At 44.7% G+C, this 21,512-nt stretch overlaps 1 protein-coding gene across 7 annotated transcripts in view; it reads left to right on the forward strand.

Moving 5' to 3' along the window:
- Positions 1-21,512, forward strand: part of cux1a (cut-like homeobox 1a) — a 170,411-nt gene that overhangs the window by 43,069 nt on the left and 105,830 nt on the right. Inside the window, exon 1 of one of the 7 annotated variants that reach the window (XM_088615801.1) lies at positions 15,363-15,434. The exons of the other annotated variants lie outside the window; for them this stretch is intronic. The gene's annotated coding sequence lies outside the window, so the exon portion shown is untranslated. Of the gene's footprint in view, positions 1-15,362; positions 15,435-21,512 lie in introns of those variants that run through there. 7 annotated transcript variants of the gene reach the window in all.

Genomic DNA, 21,512 nt, shown 5'->3' on the forward strand with positions numbered 1-21,512 from the left:
TGGAAGTAAACTTACAGTTTCTGGTAATCTGTGTGGATTTGTGTAGGAGTGGAGCGTAATGACTATGAAGGGGTTCATGTTGTATTTTTGATGTAATGTTTATTTGTTCTATTGTAAGTCTCTGTGTGTGTAAAAAAATAGCTGCTTGAACACAACACTGATTTCTGAGAAATCAGACAATAAAGTACTATCGTATTGCAATTGGATCCACTTCTAACTGAGAGCTCGGGAGGTAGAAAACACAGAAGACATTAGTCTCTCCAGGACCTGAGTCTGACAGCCTAAACTCGGAGTACCTGGAGCTGAGAAAACTATTGTCAGTTCTCTTGCTGATGTGTTACCCGCTTGTGGGGAATAGTGGGGTTATGGTAACCAGTCACACAGTGGAGGCAGTATTCTCATTGGTGTAGTATTCTAAGGTTTCCATGTCTGATAGTTCATCTGTTTCAACTGTAGGTTATGATTGATAAAACTGGTCATAGAGGTTTAGTGTTGGAGTAGCTAGACCCTCACTTGCACCATCGTGACCAAGCCCTCTGAGTCTGTATTAGTTATTTTTCCACCTTCAGGTTGCTTAGAAAAAGGCAATTGAACTTACAGGCATGCAGTGTGTGGGGAGTTTCCATGTTATTGTGTGGGAAAGAACATGTTTGAAGTCCTAAAATGTGCTATTTCACAATCTCACACCAGTGTGATTCATTTGTTGTTGATCGTCTAACCACAAGGAATGTGCTGTGGTCCAGCTTTGGGGAATCGTGTGGTCACTCTGTCCAGTGCCCTCAGACGACACTTTTTGTTGGCCCCTGCGGCAGCTGTCGCCTGATTTTGAAATTATAACCTGCTTTTAAATTCTATCAGTTATACCAGTGCCTTCCATAAGTATTGGGACAGTGAAGTCGAAATTCTTGCCAAATATCAAGCAATTTGGATTTGGGTTGAAAAGATGAATATGAGGCTAATGTACAGAATTTCACCTTTTATTTCTAAGAATTTCTGTGCTTATATGTTGTACCATTTTAGAGTAACATTTTTTGTGTTCAGTCCCCCATTTCAGGTCAATTTGTGGGACAATTTGGCTGCCAGGTGTTTATTACTGGTCAGGAGTTTCCTGTTGTATTGATTGTCACACAAAAAGGCAAAAGATGTGTGTGTAGTGTTGGATTTGGCCTTTTCTCTCCCCTTTGGTGTCTGCCTTGGGAGTCAGCAGGCCTAAACCAACATGAGGAATAGAGACCTGTCTATGAAAGAAAAGCACGCAATTTGGATGCTGAAAGATTCAGTTGCAACTGTAGCACAGAAACTGGGCATAGCAAACCAATAATCTGGATGATCTTGAAAAGGAAAGAAACCACTGGTGTACTTAGCAGTCGGCAATGACAAGGTCTGCTGAGGAACGCAACTGCTGCTGATGGTAGGAAGATTATCAGAGCTGTGAAGACTTACTCTAAAACAACTGTCGCTGACATTTGTAGCAACCTCCACCGTGCAGGGGTGAAGGTATCGCAATGTTACAGATTACAGATTTGACAGAGATGAGCCAGATGAGTTCTGGAACAAAGTGTAATGGACAGATGAGACAGGTAGACCTGTACCAAAGTGATGGCGAAGTGAAAGTGTGGAGAAAGGAATAAAGTACAGACAATGCAGAGCACCACTTGATCTGTGAAACATGGCGGGGTAGGTTCATGGCTTGGGCATGCATGGCTATCCCTGGAACTGGCTCACTCATCTTTATGGATGGTTTAACTCATGGCTGTGGCAGCAGAATGGCTTCAGAAGTGCACAGAAACATCTTGTCTGCCTGCGTTACAAGAAAATGCCTCCAGACTCAGTGGCTGGGGCTTCATCATGCAGCAAGACTGACTGCCAGCGCAACCAAGGAGTTCATCAGGGGGGAAAAAGTGGAAAGTCTTAGACTGGCCAAGTCGATCTTGTGATTTAAATCCTATTGAACATGCATTTCAGAGACTCCACAAACAGCAACTGAAAATAGCAGCAGCACAGGCTTGGCACAGTATCTCAAAATAACAATACGAGCTTAGTGATGACAGTGGATTGCAGGCTTGATGCAGTTATTGTGTGCAAAGGATTTGCAAACAAATACTGTTTTGTACAACTTTAATTTACTTTGTTAATTTGTCCCAATACTTAAGCTTACCTTAAATGGTGGGATGGAACACACAAAGCAGTATTATTCTAAATGTTAAAGTGTATATGCACAATGATACACAGAAATAAAAGGTGACCTCCTGTACTTTTTCTTCATATTCATCTTTTCATCTCAAACCCTAATTGTTTGAGTATACAGCAAAAACATCCATTTTGCCTTCACTGTCCCAGTACTTATGGAGGGCACTGCATTACTTTGCTGCAATACTCGCACTAGATATGGTCAAAAGAAAATGAGTATTAAGATGGACTCTGGCTGCACCTGATTTAGAAGAAACTGACATCATTTCCTCGTTGCTTTTCACACGTCAACAGAGGTTTAAAAGATATTTTTATGCTGTTCTTTAGCTCTCTGATTTTGTAGAGACTTCACTGCTGCTATGCATGGCTGCATTTAAGTTTTTTTAAACTGAGACCACAAAAAGAGGACCGTTCTTCCTTCTGAGAAGAGAAACCAAAACCCTGTGTGTGAAGCAAAAAAAAAACTGAAAAAAGTTGAGGGCAAAGGGAAAATATTAATTTAAAGTCACTTTTTAATATTTAAAAATCGTCAGCCTTAACGTTTGGTATTTAGAATGGTTAAATCGAGGTGCCTACACTTAATTCTCATCTACAAACCTAAATAGCAAAAACGGCGTCGTGTTAATTAAAGAAAAGGCATCTGAAAGCGAGAGTAAAAGAGCAGAGAAGTATATAAATATCTTACATTAGTGTCTGTAACTGCTTTTATTTGGGAGTTACACCCCCTGGCTGGAAGTTTGTGTGCAATTCCATTGTAACTTTCAGGAATGCCTTTCTACCTGCCAGAACTACCTGGAATTTGATCATGGTTTTACCCTACCTCTCTGTGACCTACTGTGTATTTCTCTATCTTTTACTGTGGTGAGCCACAGCAGACATTATCAAGGGAAACACTATGAAAATAGGTTTATAGAATAATTTGGAGATTGTCAAGTTAATTGAGATAGTTGTAAAAAGTATGTAAAATTGCATTAGTGTCTTGCAGTGTAATACAGTTGCAGGCACATTAGATACAAAGGTATGATTTCTTAAGTTCTGTGATAAAAGGCACCTCATAGTACATTCAGCCTTGACAGAAATACAATAGTAGCATGGATGAAGAAAGCTCTCTGGTGCCAGTGCCCCTCTAGTTGGGCAGTGCTGCTCTGATCTACTTTAGCAGGAGAGATATGATGATGGTGACCTAATAGCTTCAGAACTGTTCCTCTGTATTTACTGCGTGGGAAGATAAAGACATTAAAAGTGTGTTGACTCATCAAAGTCAGGTTGTTAAGTGCTGAGGCCAGCTGTTGACACTTGTGTTCAAGCTGGGCTCATTGTCATATCCCAGCTGGTCAGAAAAAAAAAGAGATCAAGTCTTAGCTGTGCAGTTTGAACAGTCCAGGCTAGCAGCATCCTCTCAAATTGCAAGGTCAACATGCCTACTGCTAATTTTTGACTGATTGCCCAGGGCAACTCTCAACAGCAGAAAAGCTGTAGCAAGAGCAGAGTCACACAGAAGAGAAATGACTGGAGAGTGAGGCTGGAATGGGGGTGGGGGTTCAACTTCCTCTTGCTCGATCATGTGGCAGTGTAATGGCAAAGTTCTAATAATTCAAGAGCCGGGAAATATCAGGTACTTATCATGACAAATACAGTTTAATCAGGATTAGACAGGGCTCTAAAGTGTGCAGTTGTGTAATGGACTGGAATGATGGGTGTGAGATTAAGCAAATGGATGGAGTGGGAAGCGGGGGGGGTGGAAGGAGTTGTTTTTGGACCAGCAGCATTCCAGAATAGATTAAAGCAAGCCTTGCTTGCCCTCAGTTTGTTTTTAACTCCTCCTTTCTCGGCATTATTAGTTATAATCCTGTGGTGTGAAGGGGAAAAAAGTTAAAGTGAGTCACTTGTTTGTCTTTACATTAGGCTACAGTCAGTATCTGTGCAGCAGAGCTCCAGTTAAGGCTGTTTCAGGGTGGAGCACAGGGGTTAGGTGGTAGTGTGGTCTGGTGGAATGGACAGGGAGACAGTCTTCCTAGTTAGCGATCAGACAAGACTGTTTGCCTTGTAGGCTGATCTGTGTGGTTAGTGTTCTAATCCTTGAAGCTGGGCTCTTGCAAGGCATTGTGGCCTGTGTAGAAGCTAAAAGTGAAGCTATTTGAAACCATAAGAGTATAAAGCTTACAAATGAGAGCCCCTTCTACCCTAACCTGAAGAAGAGCCTTAGGGACACTTTGTTACTGTTGCGAATGGGATCTCAAACTCTCAATGAATGGCTGAATGTGTTCGTACTGTTCAAACTTCTGACTCGGGTTTGAAAGATTTGAGCTTGGGAACTGATGTCACATTTTGACCTGAAGCTGTCGCAGTGCCAAAGCCATTGTAAGACAGGATATATTTTATTTCTATGTCTAGTAATACGCTTCATAACTAAGTAAAATTATTAATCAATTTTGATCTGCTCACACTATTGAAGAATTAAAAAAAACAGTCCTATACATTGCACACAATCCTTTAAGCAAAGAGCACTGTTTAAACAGACTCTATTTGTGAATATGGCAGGATGTGATTTTAGATAGACTCCTTGACCAATGTGCTCTTTGCGTGCCTCTACAGTAAAAGCTGGATAAATTTCAGCAAAGCTGTGGTATACGATAAAACACATATTCCTTCTTAAGTGGTTGGAACACATCAGGCATTGCATACAGAACAGAAGCTTCTAGTTTCGTTAGCATGACACTTGGTCAATTAAAAGTTATATTTAGCTGGTAAGTGAAGTCCACTGGCCGGGAGAGTGTGTTCAGTGAAGATCAAAGATCGTCTTTGCCCCGGAGGCACGCTAGAGAGCCAATTGAGTTTGGGGTCTGAGGGGATCGTGTTTTTGGGAGACTCTGACCTTGCAGTGCAGCCTGGAGAAGGGTGGCGCTCCAGTGCCTCCTGACTGGGAGGACTGGGCTCACAAAGAAAAGATCTCCCTCCCTAATGTCTCTCCTAATAGTAATGATCGCCTGTAAAAATCCAATAGTGATCATTTCATTATGTCTTATTAATGAGTAGGCAGGTGGCCTGAAAGTAAGAACTAGAATCACTTTTAACATTCTTTGTGAAGCTTAGGAAGTTTGGAGTTGAACAGTAAAACTTCTGTCCTGTTTTTTGTCAGTATATTTAATGTCTTTGTTTTTATTTGGACTGTTATATGGGTTCCTGGGCATTTTAAATAATTCTTTGTGGTTCTTTATAGGTCAATTTCACTTGTACTGACTACCCTAAGAACCAAGCAGGAGAGGCTCTTTAGATATTCCACTTTTCTCATTTCATGTTGACCTCTTTATTTTTTGATCATGGAGGCCACTACCAGTCTAGTTAGACTAAGCCTTGAAGAATATATTTTCTTTTTTCTTCTTGCAAATTCCTTGTGTCTTAGTGCTTCAGAGAGTGTTGATGAATAAATGGAAAATAAAAACCTGCTTTGTCTCCAGCTCTCCAATAAATCAGGCTTCTTTTCCTTTTAAAATGTCCAAGGTTGCAATTTATGTTTGAGCTTAATAACCCGTTACTAAATTAATCGTGCTGGGGTTTTGGCTGGGAGGCTGTGTTCTCAGGGATTCTGTGAACTCTGTAAAAAATGATCTTGCTGCTGCTGCCCAGAACTGAAGGTACAAAAACATCAAGGGGTTCCGGCCGAGGGGAGGAAATTTCATACTCTGTCGCTCCAAGCTGGAAAGCTACCTTAATTGCTGCAGAGTTCACTGTAGCCCTCTGTAACCTGCTTGGTGTAGTTTCCTTTCCCTCCTGTACAGTCACTGATTTTTTTGCTGAAGTGCAGAAGAGCTGTTCTGTGTAAACAGTGAATCAGCGTGTGTACAGCAGCTAGGTCACTTGCTTACTGAACCTGGGCTACCCTTGTCTTTGTTTTAATTTGGAATCACTCTTTTATGCGCTGCAGTTTTGGGGTGGAGGACTGTTTGCAGGCATACTGTAGTCTTGTGCAGATTTCATGATGCAGCAAATGACCCAAAGCTCAAATCAGTTGTCCCCGTGCCTCTCCTAATGTATTCAGGTTCGGCTGTGGAGCTTCTTCAGCTCTGTGAAGGAGACCATCGTGGCTCTTATCCCTCAGAGGTCTCCATGTATTCGAACCAGACGCCCTAAAATTGCCGCCGAGCTGATGTTTTGGTGTTTTTAGGGAGGGAGAGATCTGTACCCACACATCTTAGTTCATCTGTAAATACATGGACATTCACACCTTGTTCATCCTGGGTGGAGCGCAGAAGCAGAAGGAATAAGTTACGCTTAGGCTCTGTGGTGCCTGACCCTTCCCTGTGAGCTTTCATCACTTGTAATTTGTTCTGCAGGAAGACGTGCTTAGTCAACCCTGTGCAAGATTCAAGGTTTTGATGCCACTCCCAACATTCCCATCCCTGTGAATGAAGGACATTTTAAATGATGGTGATGGTGGCTTCAGTTGTGAGAAGGGTTGGGATCAGTCCATAGAAGAGTGATCCATTGCCTTTGTTTGGTGGCTGCTCTCTTGCGGTGCCCCTCTTGCAATTACATGTGAGTTTCCAGACCGGGGCGGATCTTTTCAACCCTGCTAGCTTACAGTGCTGGGTTTTTCCTGGGTTAAAAGTGGCATGTATGTTGTTTGTTGTATGTTGTTTTGCGTCTTCGGTCGAAAGGACAAGTGTGCAAAGGGTTGCAGTCCCATTTGGTAGCCACCTTTCTTGTGCTTAAGTGTCAGAGTTCTAGATTTCCGACCAGAGGTTTGTGGCTACAGAATAGTCTTTTCTTTTTTAAAACGGTGGGCTGATTCATTTCTTTCATTCTTTCATTAATCTCGCCATGTAAAAGGGCCCGCAGTCAGGAAATGGGCCTCCTGTTAAGTTAGCATCACTTAGGAGAAGACTGCCTGGCCACTGTGCTTCCTGTGGCATTTAAAGTTGACTGTTTTTCAGTTGCACCTCCTCAAAGATCCCCACTTAAGCAGGAGCCTTCAGAGCTGGTAGGCTGTGCTAACTCTGCCTTTTCAATCCATTTCTCGTCACCTTAGACATCCATAATTTACAACAAGCGCTTTCTGGAAAAGTGCTGGTATGAAAGTCAGCTTTAGAACAGTGTTTTTTTTAAAGCAGCTGCCAGCTGTGCCCAAATTTAGTTACCAGCTATTGTGTTCTTTCTTTCTCGGGGACAGTGGGGACATGGGCTTTTGCTCTTCCGAGAGATTTTCACCCTTGTTCCTTGTTTTAGTGCTCAGTTTCTCAAGCCTCTGCAAGAAGTCCCTCTTTATTTCCACGCAGGTTTTGAGTTGATCCTCCCAGTTTCAGTGACTAGGCTGTGGTGTCGTTCCCAGAGTCTTGGCTCTGAAATTCAGGTCACTGTCTATATTCCCTTCAAATTTAATCTGTATAATAATAGTCACTATCACCTCTGAACCATTCGGTGTTGTTTTATTTACCTCTTTCCAGACATTTGCACGTTAAATGTATGTTGAAATAGTGGGAGCCTGAGCTATTGTATTAAACTTTGTAAAGAAGGCTCAGGTCTTTGGTGCTTTGCTTTGACACACCAGCAAATGCAGTTGATTGGAGACCTAAACCAATAAACAAGATATTACTCACCTAATACAGCCTTGCTTGTTAGTTCAGAACTCTTGAGTTTTGTGCAGAAACCTCATTTTTAAGACTCTCAAACGGACTGATCTTGCAGGAAAAGGGGAATTTTTATAACCGAGCGCAGTGTAAAACATGTAAGAAATAATGGTGTAGTTTGAATGGAAAATCTGTCATTTTTATTAACCTTAATTTTCACTTCTGAAGCGTGGTCTTCACACTGATTTTTATTAAATCGTTCTTTTCCTGTCCTAGATGTGCGCAGGTTGGTGCCACTTTATGTTAGAGACGTGATAGCTTGAGTCCCAGACGTAGCCCCTTCCGAGGATTTTAAGAACCGGAGGTGAGCTGGATCGTGTTGACTTGCCAAGAACCGTGGTCTAGTGTGCATTGATTTCCCAAGCCAGGCCGAGGCCCTGGGTCTCTGTGCCACCCCGGGGCAGCCCGGGTGGCGGTTTGACTGCCTGCCTGCCTCCAGCTAGTCCCCTGTGATTAAAAGACCAGCCGTCGGAGGATGTGATGTCTTGTGCTGAGGGATTTCAGGGGCTGCCAGGGCGAATCAGAAGGAGCTGCAAAGTGAGCGTTCCTGACAAAGTGAATATAGTAATTAGGGCTGATCCACTGGCATCGTGCCCGCTCTGGCTGACTGGCGTCTTGCACAGTTAATTATAGCTCTTTCTAACACGACACAAGGATATTTACCAGCGAGACGGTGAGAAAACCCAGCGTGGAAGCCTCTCCAGTGAAACAAGCTATTGATTTAAGAGGCGTTCCCTGTAATCCGCTCTGACTCCGGGAGCACAGATGGAGGCAGGGGGGGAGCCGAGTTTGACTCCTGACGTCACGGACTGGGCTCAACGAGCAGGGCCATTGCAGGCAGGTAAAGCTGAAACCCGTCCGCCACCCCACTGTGCACCTGGGGTGTGTACAGGGCCCGTGGGCGCGCGTGGCGGCCACAGCTCCTCACAGCCCAGACCTGTGCGGCCCAGGCAGGAGCCATTGCTGACCAGAAGGAGCTGAACGAGAGGCAGGTTCTTGGTAGCTCTTCCTTTTCTTAAAGTGGCTCCGGTCCGTTTCTACTGCATGCTTGTTGGGATCACAGTGGGGAGGAATTTTAAAGTAAAAATAAAATTAGAATAAAAACACGCAACTGCCAAACAAACAGTAATTTAAAGATCACCTTAAAATTAAATTTTAACTCCTAAGAAGGGTGTTTCCCGTCTTTATACAAGTGCTCCAAAAAATGTGTAGTTGTTGGAGTCACTGTGGGCTCATCTCTGTTAAGCTAATTAGACCTTAATAACATCATCAGGAAGTGTTCCAGCAGATCAGTAAATGACCCTCTTCTTGTGACTCCCTCACACCAGCCATAAATCTGACTTCACAACACTAGGGGTCCCTGTGAAGACTGAGAGTGAGTGGAGATTTTACAGATAACGCAGCTCTTATGGGAACATTCCCACGCCAGACTGTCGGGAATCTCAAATTTCCATCTCTTAAGCTATTTTTTTTAAATCTTATTGATGATGGTGCTGATCATTAAGAGGTGAGGCCTTCACTAATGGAAAAACAGCTCACTGCACTGACTCATCACTCGCCAGTCTTAGCTCGCTCATTCTGGATGGGTAGCTGATTGAATACGGTATAAATAAAGACGGATTTCACAGATGGTGCCTTTTCAGTGAAGTTCTACAATGCACAGTAAAACTCTTCAACCTCATTTTCTTTCCTGGTGTCCTGGTTTTCAAGAAGGACTTTTGTTATCCTTTGGTGACAGAATTTCAGCAGGGCTTTCTGGAGAACCTAAGTCCTGTTGCAACCAACATTCTGTGTTGTCTTGAAGGTTTCCTGATGTTTTGTGACTTTATTTGAAAAATACCTGGAAGAGTTACGGGTGCAATATCGTTAGTAAGTTGCCTGGGGACCTATGTGGAAGGACAGAGTGGCATCGGTGCCAGAGAGGGGGAAGGCCTGAGTGCCAGCTGAAGGGAAGCATGGTCTGGGGTGGCCCCACCACTCGTTCTGCACCAGTAGCTCATCCGCAGGGGAATTACTGAGCTGGCTTACGGGTGGGAATCTCGACTGGCCAGACAGGAAGAGCTCAGATATTAAAATCCTTCCTTAGGGGTGGAATCTGTGAACGTGATCTGAACATCATGCAGGAATGTATGAGAGATGATCAAGGTTGAAACTTGCACTTGTGAGGTTCTGACTTGTGAGTCTTAGTGCATCAGTTCCATTGACCTCAACTGTCCAAACAAAATTGTTCTTGGTCCTTCCTTTGCACGTTGATGAAGTTGCCTTTTTCCTTGCTGTCAGCTCTTATCAGAGAGACTGCAGTAAAGCATTTCGTTAACTGTGATTGAAACTGTTTGTTCAGTGCTCGCTTTCTTAAAAGTGAAGTACTCTGAAACAGCATTTGGCATGCTTTTATCTCTGCAACTGTTGCTAATACCATGCTGAACTTATGCCATTAACTATACAGTATTCAATAATACTAAACTGAACAACTGAGGCACATAGCCAGCGTGTTTCACTTGGGAATTAAAGTTCGGTCTAAGGTCATGACTCTTAAACGTTAAGACTTACTTAACGTTTTAGCTGGACCTTTATGTGTAATGTAATGTGGTACCATGGAGTGCTGCTGCTGCCTTAGGAGTGTTCAGGCAAGATTGTGCCCTGTCTAATCAGGAGAATTCAAAGAAAATCCATCGCTTCTACATTCAGTCATGAAGCAATAATCAAAATGGGTTTGTAATACTTAACCCAGTAAGAATGAGAAGCTTAAAGTTTCATGGTCTCAGAGGTGTTGATGTTGAAGGCATAGCTAAAGTTTAACGCACTGTCTTTTTTTATTGTGGTACTCAGGCGCCTGTCTGAAGTCTCTGTTTTCATGCTCATATGGCAGTTGTCTCACGTGATCCTTATCTAAATGTTTCAGTTAGTTGGAAGGCTCTCCAGCTAGAGGAGCAGATCTGCGGCATTCTCCCTCTTCATCCCTGAAGAGAAGAAACTAGCGTGTCCACTGGGCGGTGATGGCGTTGAAATGCCCTGACTGTTTTATTTTGAGGATTTTAAGCTCTGTTATTTGATGCACTGGTGCAGCGCATATCTGCCTAAAGCGTTGGGGTCCATCTGGTCTGCTAATACTGGCTTGACAGTAAAACAGAAGTGACAGCTCTTGAATACAAGCCATGTCCTCTTCCCCTGGGACACGTCATTGGCTGCCTTTCTAAAGCCCTCCTCAAGAAGCTATTTGCTCAAGGAGGGAGCTAACCTGCCCACCATGGGGCCACTCTACCACTGCTCTCTGCGATTGACTTCCTGCCTTCCTGTCCCGCCCACATGCGGCTCTTCCTGGGGCTCGGCCAGTAGAGCTGGTCGTTGTGCTCCAGACACCACCGGCTCGAACCTGGGCTCTGCCGCTGCCCGGCTGTGACTGGGGCTACCCAAGACTCAGCGCACACCCGGCTGGGCTGAGTCCCCTGCTCTGCGGGGGGTTTCTTTTTGCAAAAACATGAATGATTTAAGTATGAAACAGCCAAGCATGTCTTTTGATGAGACCTGTACCTACACAGTCACTTGAAAATGTATAACATATCATACTGCACATCACAACATGTCCCTCTAATGAAGATACATCTGGAATATAAAATTGGGCCTTTTCTTGAATACCGTCTTCTGTCATTTTATATGAAATTCAGTCTGGAATGGATCTTACGTGATCAAGATAACATCTTTATATGTTCTTGATATTTTTAGTGTAGGGGTTAGCGTTGTTAACGGTGGTTATTCTTGAGAACTGCAGAGCCAGACTTTAAACAGCGTTAAAACTCCTGTGTCAGTGTGGAAAACTACTACAGTGCAGCGCAGCATGTGGCTTTCCTCTAGGTCATATTCTTTTAATAGTTTCCACCTTTTATTTGTGTTTTGCTAAGAGACGTTTTATGGCCAGCCTTACTGCAGTGGGGTAGTCTCAGAGCTTCAAGGAGTGAAGACAGTGTAGTGGGCCTGTGACGTTCAGCTCCTCGGCCTTCCCTGCTCGTCCATCTTTCATACTACACAAGCTCCTATTGTGCAGCGTGCTGTTAAAGATGTAGAGTGACTTTCCATTTTCATTTGAAACTAGGAAGAATGTGCGGAATTTGCCTTTCTTTGTTGGAAGGGAGTTTATTAGCTACTGGAAGTGGGAGGGCAGTAGAAAAGGGAGATTGTGTCCTTTGCGTCGCCTGAAAAGCTTTGCCTTTAAGATATTCAAAACTACAGAATATTGACTTCTCCTGCTTTGCTTATTGCCTTTTGTGCTGCAGGTCTCTTTGTAGCGCATGTACAGCTGAAACCCTTTGTTGCCCTTTACCAAGGTAGAGCAGTCCTGGGTCTAGCAGCTCCCTGCGCTTTGGACAGAAATGTCCACTGCCAGTGAAGGCTCTCTCTCAGAGTACAGGCTGAATTTCCTTTTGGGAGCGAGGAATCATGGGCCGCTAAACTGGCTCCCCGGCGGCAGCCCCCTCTGGGACTGTCTCGGGCGTCTCTGGTGAAAGGCCTGGGCCATCAGTCTTCCTGTGTCTGCCCCGATGACAGCCGATCCGTCACGGTCCTTTTGCCTTCTCAGTTGCTCGCGGTCATTCCAAGCAGATAAGAGCACTCTAGTCCCTGAAGCCGCCTGCACTACACGGTGTTTTCACGTGGCACTTGTACGACATCACACCTGGAGCACGGCAGGCTCGTCCTGCCTGGGCTTGTACAGAGAGGGATCTTGTCATGGTTAAACCCCCTCGTACACGATGAGCATCTTCTGCCGTACTGTTAAAAAGTTTGTCTCGTGTTAACAAGGTGTGTATCAGTACGACGGGGGTTTCTGCTGTTTCTGTTTTCACACCTTTTCTGCTCTTTTTCAACAATTTGCTAAAGAGATGAATGCACCTTGGTGAGAAATGTGTTAATGAAGCGAAAGTAGTGTGATGTGTCTTTTGTTCGAACTAAAAAATGAAGTTTTCTAAAGTTTGCTATACCTTGCTTTATTTTTGGACAAGCAAGAGAGTGTGATCATTTTAATACACAGTAGATCTAACTATGTTTTGTTGGTTGTCACATTATGATTGCTTTGTGCAGCTGTGTTCATGTGAGACACAATAAAGGTGTTGCACTCCTGCTTGCATGGACTTTCTTCAGTCTGCTTGAAAATACGAAAGTAAGGAGAACATTTAAGAGCACAAGAATGTTGCAAGCGAGAGGCTAGCCAGCCCTTGATGAAATTTCATCAATTTCCCTACGGGATTAATAAAGTATTATCTATCTATCTTCTGACCTGTGAGGTTGTTGGTAGCTTGTTGATCCAAGGAACCCAGCCAGGCAGAAAGACGCCAGGGTATTGCCTTCAACAACATGAGCAGATAGCTTGTTCCATACTTCTACAACCCTTTGGGTATCTCTTGTTCTCAGTTTTAAACACTTCCATGAAATGTCCACTGTTCGTATTTCAGTGCTTATTCTAGAGAAGTCCACTGGGATGACTTTGTCAGTGCCTTTGAGGCTTGTGTGTATACTTGTATCACTGTTCAAGACTGAAAAGATTCTGTTTTTCAGCCTGTCAGTGCAGGACATTCCTTTAAACCCAGAATATTTCTGGCTGATCTTCTCTGTACTGATTGCAAGGCAACAATACATTTTCTATAACATGGTAACCCAAATTGCATGCAATTTTCTAAAGCTATGCTAGTGAATTATACTTTTGTAACTCAACATCTCTTGATTTAAAGATATTTTTTTTTCTGCAGCAACAGCTTGTAAACCTTACCAAGTTCTCTATCTGTAATGGAGTTGGGCGGATGGTTTTAACAGATTCTAGATACAAAGCAGAAAAGCAGGAGGGAGAGAGAAGACCAGTAGCTGGCTGTTATGTACAACCCCACATGCCTGCTTTCAGTGTTGCACTGTTGTGTAAGCTGATTTTGCTGAGCAGTCATTTGGCATGAGAAGTAAAAATGTAAGCAGTAACAACCATAGACAAAGTAGGACGAGACCCAGAAGAACTACTACATCTCATTTAGTAGTAAAAAGAATTTTTTTTCCTATTTTGATGTGAGGCACAAAGAGTAAACCACGTCTAGTGTGTGTGTCCTGGCTGGGCCTCGGTCTCCTGTGTACGTGGGGACAAGAGCTGGGAGCTGGGCTGCGATCGGGTGTCAGTTGTCGGCGGGTGGGGGCTGGGCGGCCTCAGTCTTTGAGGGGGGGGTTGTAGTCAGGGTCATCCCTCAGTCATCACTTCCCTGCTGCAGCAGGGCCTTGTTTACCCAGGGTCTGCTTACACACATCAACACTGAGGCCTGCCCACCCCAAGGCAAGCTGGAGAGGAATACTGCGTCCTGCAGCCAGGCGTTCATCCTCCATTCCTTTCACAGTGGACTCAGCACAAATTGAATTCCTTAAGAAATCCTCAAGTTTTGTTTTCTTTCCTGGATTGACAATATCTTATCTATTAGTCTTTTACTACAGCTTAGCTTTTGGTTGCTTCAGTTCTTAATTGAGCTAATATAACATGATCACTCAGATTAGGCCAGACCTAAAAAAAAGGTTGTTTAGACATTTCACAGCAGACTCCAATTTCTAGATCTTTAAAACGGTGGAAAAGATCAGATTAAGGTAATTGGTAATTGTTTGTCCAGTTAAGCCTTTAATGAAGTGCTTGAGAGCTCAGCTAGAAAGACCAGGCCAGACGCCTGGACAGAGCGAGGAGCAGACTTTTCAAAGCGGATTCTCAGGGGTGTACACAACATCCTTCCCTAATATCGCTGAATGATTTTGGGGGTTAATTATTCATGCTATGTGGATCCTAGAGCAGCCTTGCGCTTTACGTCTAATAATCTTCAGACGTGGAAATTGATAGAAGCGAAGCAATCCTCATTCATAGTGACATACAGGCAGAGGGGAATTGGACGTTAGGAAAGCTGACAAAGAAATGGATAAATGCCAGAGCTCTTTACCTTGTGCTCGGGATCTATAAAATAATTACAAAACAGCATCTGTTATCCTCACGTGCAACTTGGTGAAATACAGTAGGTGAGGAGTTCTGAGATTAATCAGTGTAGCACAATAAGTAAAGGAGCTGGCATCATGTAAGCTATAAACCTTATTTGTTAAGTGTCCTCTTTCTAATGTTGCTGGTTTTGTTCAGTGTAGGTTACATGCTAACGCACTGTTTCCCTAGTACACTGCCCCTGCAGACAAGACATACGAAACCGTGATGTAACACTAATATGAGTCCAGTTATTCTTCTGCAGTGCAGAAACTGGGAGCATGTAGTGTCAATCGAAAGGGCAACAGAGGAACGTCCCTTCAGAAGGTGAGAAAGAAGCAGGGAAGGAAATGACGTGAAAACACTGTAACCGGGGCTCTTATTCTGTTTTTTCATTTTTAAACGATCTTTTAGAGCTGCGATCGACTGACATGTCGATCATATCTTCTTCGTGAACTTTTCATCTTATTATGTAAAGAGCGAAAGGAGTAGATGTACTTTTGTGATGCTATCATCTGTTTTCTAAAACAAAAAAAAACCTGTTTGGCAACTCCAAAACAGGTTTTTGAACGAACGGGCAGGGTGCCCCTGCTGCAGCCTTTTGTGGGTGAACCCACACGGCAGGAGTGAAGGCGAATAGGGTCAGTGATTCTTTTCTTGTGTTATGATTAAGAAGCAACATCAAATCGTAATCCATTAAAATGCAGCAAGAGACACATGGAGTATCGACAGATAACGTTGGGGTCTGGAACAGTGCTCTTGCACGGTTGCCTGTAGATGTGCAGGGCTTCACACCTGCCTCGGCCTGTGAGTTAAGTACAGTTCACTGCCTCTGAGGAATTAAGTGAAATTCACCTCAGGGTGAAAAGCAGGGACTGCTAAGAACCTGACTTTCTTACTGGACTTTGTGCCGCCAGAAGTGCTGAGGTCTGGTGGCGGTTGACTGGAGATGACCTCTGACCTCTTCCACCATTGGCCAGTCCTCTAGTATCTGCTGATTTCTTCAGCGTCGTAGGTGGCGTGGCTGCAGGCAATTAGTTACGCACAGGTTGTTATTTTTCCCAGAAGCTCCATGACTCAGTGTGATTATAGTTTACTTATGGTTGTAATGGAATTTTTTACTTTGCTGAGCACAGTACCTCCACTATTTCAAAGTGATAATATTGTTTCTTTTTTGGTGGATAAAACCAAGGCAAAATTTTCCACACACGTCTGCAGTGGTTTTTCACCTGGAGCCACCTTTCGTGGCGGTGCGAGGGGATTATTGAGTGGAAGAACAGTGGTGGAGAGCAGACATGGTTTCTAACAAACAATCCAGATTTACTAGTTGTCATATTTTACGAGTCAAATCTGGTAAAGATCAGGTAAATTAAGCGCTGCCATCTGCACGGGCTGGCTTTGAACTAGTGAGACTATATTTACTTTTTGAAATGACGTGTTGTAGAAAAACGATGCTACTGTCGCTTGAAAGGGCTGTAATTTCTCTCATCTGCTTCTCAAAATAGTCATTGGGAGCAGTGAAGTAAGCGCATGCGATGCTTTTACACAAGATAACCTGCAATCTGCTTTACACAGTACAAGAGCTGTGTTATGTAAGTGGAGGTGTGTTCATGCAGCAGAAGTGGTGATCTTTAATTCCCGAAACGGACTCTAGCCTCCTGCAGGCCCTGGGCAGCAGTGCAGCTGTCCCGTGTGTGAGGAGTGTGAGAGTGCGCGCGTGTGTGTGCGCCAAAGCAGTGTCTCATTCCCAGCTTCTTCAGTTTCTCATTACTGCAGCCTTGCTCTGATGAGTCACTGTCTGTGAATGCAGCCATCCGTGGACCCGAAGAGTGACGTTAATGTGTTTACTCTGTTTGTTCTCCAAATTATAGCCGGGCAGCCTGACCTCCTAATGGAGTCCAGGGCCCTCGTCCTGCCCCATTATTCCCTGCCTGTAGTTACTGAAGCTCGCACTGCTTATTAAGTTTCCCATGGTGTGGTGGTGACACTGGCGAGATCTTTCCCTGCTGATACTGTGGGATATGGTGCGTCTTTTAAGCGTTTCTCACAGTGCCTCGTGGGCTGCTTAGCCAGCAAAAACCACAGACAGCACAGTTAACTGTACGCACTGGCTCACGTGTTAGGCACACACAAGGTACAGCCGTCTCAGGTTACTGGTAAACTTGCATGTCTGTTTTGTTGTTTTTGTTTTCAGCCTGACTTGCTCTAAGGAACGATCCAAGGACAGGCTGTTTTTCAGGATCCCACTGGGATCCTTCCTGACCTTAAGCGCGTAAGAGAGCTCAAGAACTTTCATAATAATCATTGCTTACACTTATACAGCACTTTTCTGGACACTCCACTCAAAGCGCTTTACAGGTAATGGGGATCTCCTCCACCACCACCAGTGTGCAGCCCCACCTGGATGATGCGCCAGTCCGCTCACACACAGCAGCTCTCAGTGGGGAGGAGAGCAGAGTGATGAAGCCAGTTCAGAGAGGGGGGTTATTAGGAGGCCATGATTGGTAAGGGCCAATTTGAAATTTTGGCCAGGATGCCGGGGTTACACCCCTCCCCTTTACCCTCCAGTTTCTTAGATGTTGTGTAGAGTAAAACCTTAAGTCTCATGCTGCAGTAATCATTTTTCTTCTGTGAGGGTCACTTAAAATGAACCACTATTGAATGTTATGTGCGTATTATTCAGTCTTTATTTTGATCTTTTTTGAGAAGTACACCAGAAAGCATTGTTGTTCAAGCCCGGTTCAGTTTTTGTCCTGTTCAATTTTGGGGAAGAAAAAAAGAATCCTGCCAGAGCTCAGTTTCTATCTAAAGGTGTTACTGAAAAACTCTGGCAGTCCTCTCTAACCCCGATTCCGAATGGCCTGTGCGTGGCTGTGGTTTGACTGCTTCACAGCTGCTGTTGTGGATTAAACATTAAACAGCTATACCGTATTTATTTACTGTTCCCGGCTCTATTCCCCTCCAAGCGAGAGTGGCAAACTTGACACATCAGTTGCTGCCTCCTGTCCCTGACATTAACGACCCCGTTTTCAATAGCGATTTGAAATTATGAATAGCTGATGGTTTAAATTGATGTTTTATGCTGAACGTTGGCTGTAATTTGCCCTCTGAGAATAGAGGTACTGAGAAACAGATGTTTTTTTTTGCAGTAACAAATTGGCGTGTATGTGCAGTCTTGGCACTGGGGCGCTTTCGCCTTCCATGTGGTAGCGAGTGTGCTGGCCGGGATGGGGGTCTTCCCTGTGGATGGCTGTGTCTGTTCCAGCTGAACCAGAGCTGTACCATGGTACTGTAGCTATGCTATGCTGAGGGTTCCTGAGGAAATGAATTTGCGAAACATCACAGCCACTATGGGGGTCTGCGCGAGGTGCTCGCTGCGGCCTGATGGGTTGGTGCTTCGACGCAGTCCGGCCCCACTCCTTCTCCCCTCCGTGCCCTGTCCTCTCTGCCCTCTCAGGCTAGGCTTCGTGCTGATCTGGCGGGCTGTTTCCTTTCTGTTCGCTCAGATACACAACAGCAGAGCTCCAGGATCTCCGTGGGAGAACCGGGCCTCTCTCGGGGATCGTGCTTTTAAAGCCCTTAATTTTTTATTTGTATACCTTGTTGATTATTTGGAAGGACCTATTGTAGTTTCGGAGGCTGAAATATTTCTGACATATTCTAACGGGCTGTTTTTCCAGGATCCCACTGGGGTCTGAGTGGTTGAGGGTCTGTTGCTTTGGTTTCCTTGACGTCTCTCCTCTAGGACAGATGAGCAAACCTAAACTTGACCAGAAAAAAACCCATTTCCATCACACTGGTTTAAGTGTATTTCCTCTAATAGGAAATGCTTGGTCTTTCCCGGCTCTTGACCCCCTGAGTATTGTGCAGGAACCCCCCCGGCTCTATGCAGACCTTACCCTGCTGGTTATTCCCTTAGCCTGGGCTTCTGTTCAGCCCCCCCCCCTCCCGCCCCACTGCTACACTGAGGCATGGCTTTTGCAGCTCTGCACTATGGCTCCAGTTCAAAGACAACCAGGAGTTGTGGCCCCTTCCCTCTCTGGAGCCTCCACAGGAAACAGCTTTTCCATCCCTCCTCAGGCTTTGCTTCTTGAGCTCGCGATCGCCGCTGTCTCCGCTCGACGAAGGGCTGTGTGTGTGTGTGAGCCTGGGTGAGTGTGAGTGCACATCCTCTGCTGCTTCTGGATGTGCAGAGCTCTCCATAGTAAATATTTCAGCAGGAGCCGATGTTAGTTGCTGAGCGGATGCCTTCCGTGACGTGGCTGCCCCAGCGCCTGCTGTAACGTTTGCGCAGTGAATTAGCTGTGCACTTCCTCTCCTTCTCTCTTATACTCCTTATCTCTCCCTTCCTCCTTTGAAGTTTTTGGTGCTTTTGTCTCCTCGGTTTCTTGTAAATGTTTTCTCAGTTCCAGGGAGCTGGTCCTATCAGTTGCGCAAGTCTTACATTCAGGTACTCAGCTGTAAAATGTGTAGGAGCTCAAGGAAACCAGTCAGTAACCAACTGTTTTGGCTTTTGTTCTAAGACTAAAGTTAGGAATTGCAGACCGCAGAACGGATGTGCAGAAATAGAGTAGACACCAAGGAAAGATGTTGGAGTTTAGCATTCCAAACAATCAGCGGATTCTGTGTTTGAGGTAGAACATCTTATTTTCGAGGAACGAAAGGGGCCAGTTCATGATTGCAGCTCTGCGAGCACGTCTCTCCCAGGTTCTGGCTGCGCTGAAGGTTTGGTGTTCTGCTCTGTTTCTTCACTGAGCTACACTGAGCACCTCTTTTCACTGTAGACCTTAACTGTGGCTGAGCTGTCTTCAGCTTAGAGCTCAGCTGTGCTCTCCCCAGGCAGACTTAAGTGCCTTGGCAGCACCTACTTGGGAAAATTCCAGTAATTAGCCTTTCATACCAAATAAGGGAGATTACTGAACTGTTACAGTAAAATTACTTTGCTGCTCTTTTGAAGAAGTCTATAAGCCAATTGTATTGCTATTAAGGAAGATCAGTTATTGAATACTACAACAAAATGAAATCCTCCATGCCAGATGGTTTTACTGCTTTAAAAATGACCTCCACTTTTTCCTATGTGTGTTAATCCAGTCAAAGAGATGCTGGACGTTACAGAAGCCTCCACTGACTAATTTGGTAGGCAGGGGCACCGGAGGAGTTTTGTAGCATTTGAGCCATGCGGAGACCGGATTTGTTCAGGTGTCCCTGCATCTTTAATGTGAGTGCAGTGTTCTGCAGGCTGTATGTAGATGGCTGTGCATGTTGTGGGTTGGAGAATCAAAGATGTGTGCTTTATATTTTTCTCTACCTTCCCCGATTTGCATGGCTGCATCGCAGGTTTTGTCCTGAAGCAATCTCTATAAATAGTCCCTCAGTAGCTGGCTGCCAGGCAGACCTGCTCTTCAGAACTAATTGCAGGAGAACAGTTTTTCCTGTTTTTTTCCCTTTGTTCCTTTGCTTTGAACCCGACTGTCTGGAATCTCATTCCTGTACTTTCACAGTATCGACAAGGCTTTTAACCATTCACTTGGCAGGGAAGAACATTGAATTGGGGCCTTGAATTTTTTTGGTTTACATTTTTGATTAGTGTGCAAATTGTAATCAGCTCTGAAACTCTGCTGTCATTTCCAAAAGTGCCCCATTGAGCAGTCTTTGTACGTTTCTGTTATTCTTGACAGAATTTTGTAACAAAGCTCTTTTTCGATTACAGTTTTAATTTGGTAACAGTAAATATTTCTGCAAATTTCTCACAAATTCTCATCCTTGTGTCCTGGGCTTCTCTGCCCCAATGCCAGGCCTTCTGTTTTACTCTTTTCCATGTGAGACAGTCTGCTCTGATCGCTGAGCCGACTTGCCAGGTACAGTCCTTGTCAGTGTCTTCAGATGACAGCGTTTTGCCCTACATGTGTGCAGAAATGAGTCGACTCCCCCCCTTCCCTGACGAGATCTGTAAGGAAAGGGGCAGCGAAAGGGACAGCAATAAAGCTCAAGACCCATAACTAACTAATCGCTAGTTTTTAAAGGCTGTTAGAAAGCAAAGTTAACATTTAGCACAGCGACACTTGTGAGCCTAATGAAAGCAGTGTCGGCCGGGCTCCAGGGGGGCAGGTCCTCGGTTAGGTCATTAATCTCGATGTGGGGGTGAACGCGGATTCCGTGAGGCCGAAGGTCCACGGGCTGGTATCGGTGTGCGGCTGAGAACTCTTCAGGCACAGCGGCCCACACTGCTTCCCTTTGTGTGCGCCAGTGGGAGAGTCGTGACCTCGTTCCCAGCCGAGCGTCTGGGGCACCGTGGGTGGGGTGCAGACGCTGGGGGGGTGTCCCAGCTCGGTCCTTCTGACCCCTCTCTGAGCTGGCCCTCTGCCCTTTCCTTTTGTTGTGCTTTATTTCCCACTGACGGCGCGTTACTGACTGACCGGCCTCGTCAGGAAATTTCCTTCCCTTTTTATTTCTCTCTCTCCGCCCGCAGACGTCATCCTAATCCTCCAAACATCCGAGATGTACCATGTAGGACTGCACAGATGAAGCCGATCGCTTTTTTTAGGGTGATACAGACACTATGCAGCTGCGTGTCTGAGAGCTCGCAACTCCCTTCACAACCTGCACATTGTCTGGTATCTAGCGTTTCAGTGTCTGTCTTCAGTCTTACTGCAGGTGAATGAGTGAGAGGAAATGCTATTACAATTACAAGTCCTCAAATTTCTCTGTATATTGAACCT

This window comes from Lepisosteus platostomus, chromosome 22, assembly GCF_059453375.1.
Source record: "Lepisosteus platostomus isolate fLepPlt1 chromosome 22, fLepPlt1.hap1, whole genome shotgun sequence".
In the NCBI taxonomy this organism is placed as follows: domain Eukaryota; kingdom Metazoa; phylum Chordata; class Actinopteri; order Semionotiformes; family Lepisosteidae; genus Lepisosteus; species Lepisosteus platostomus.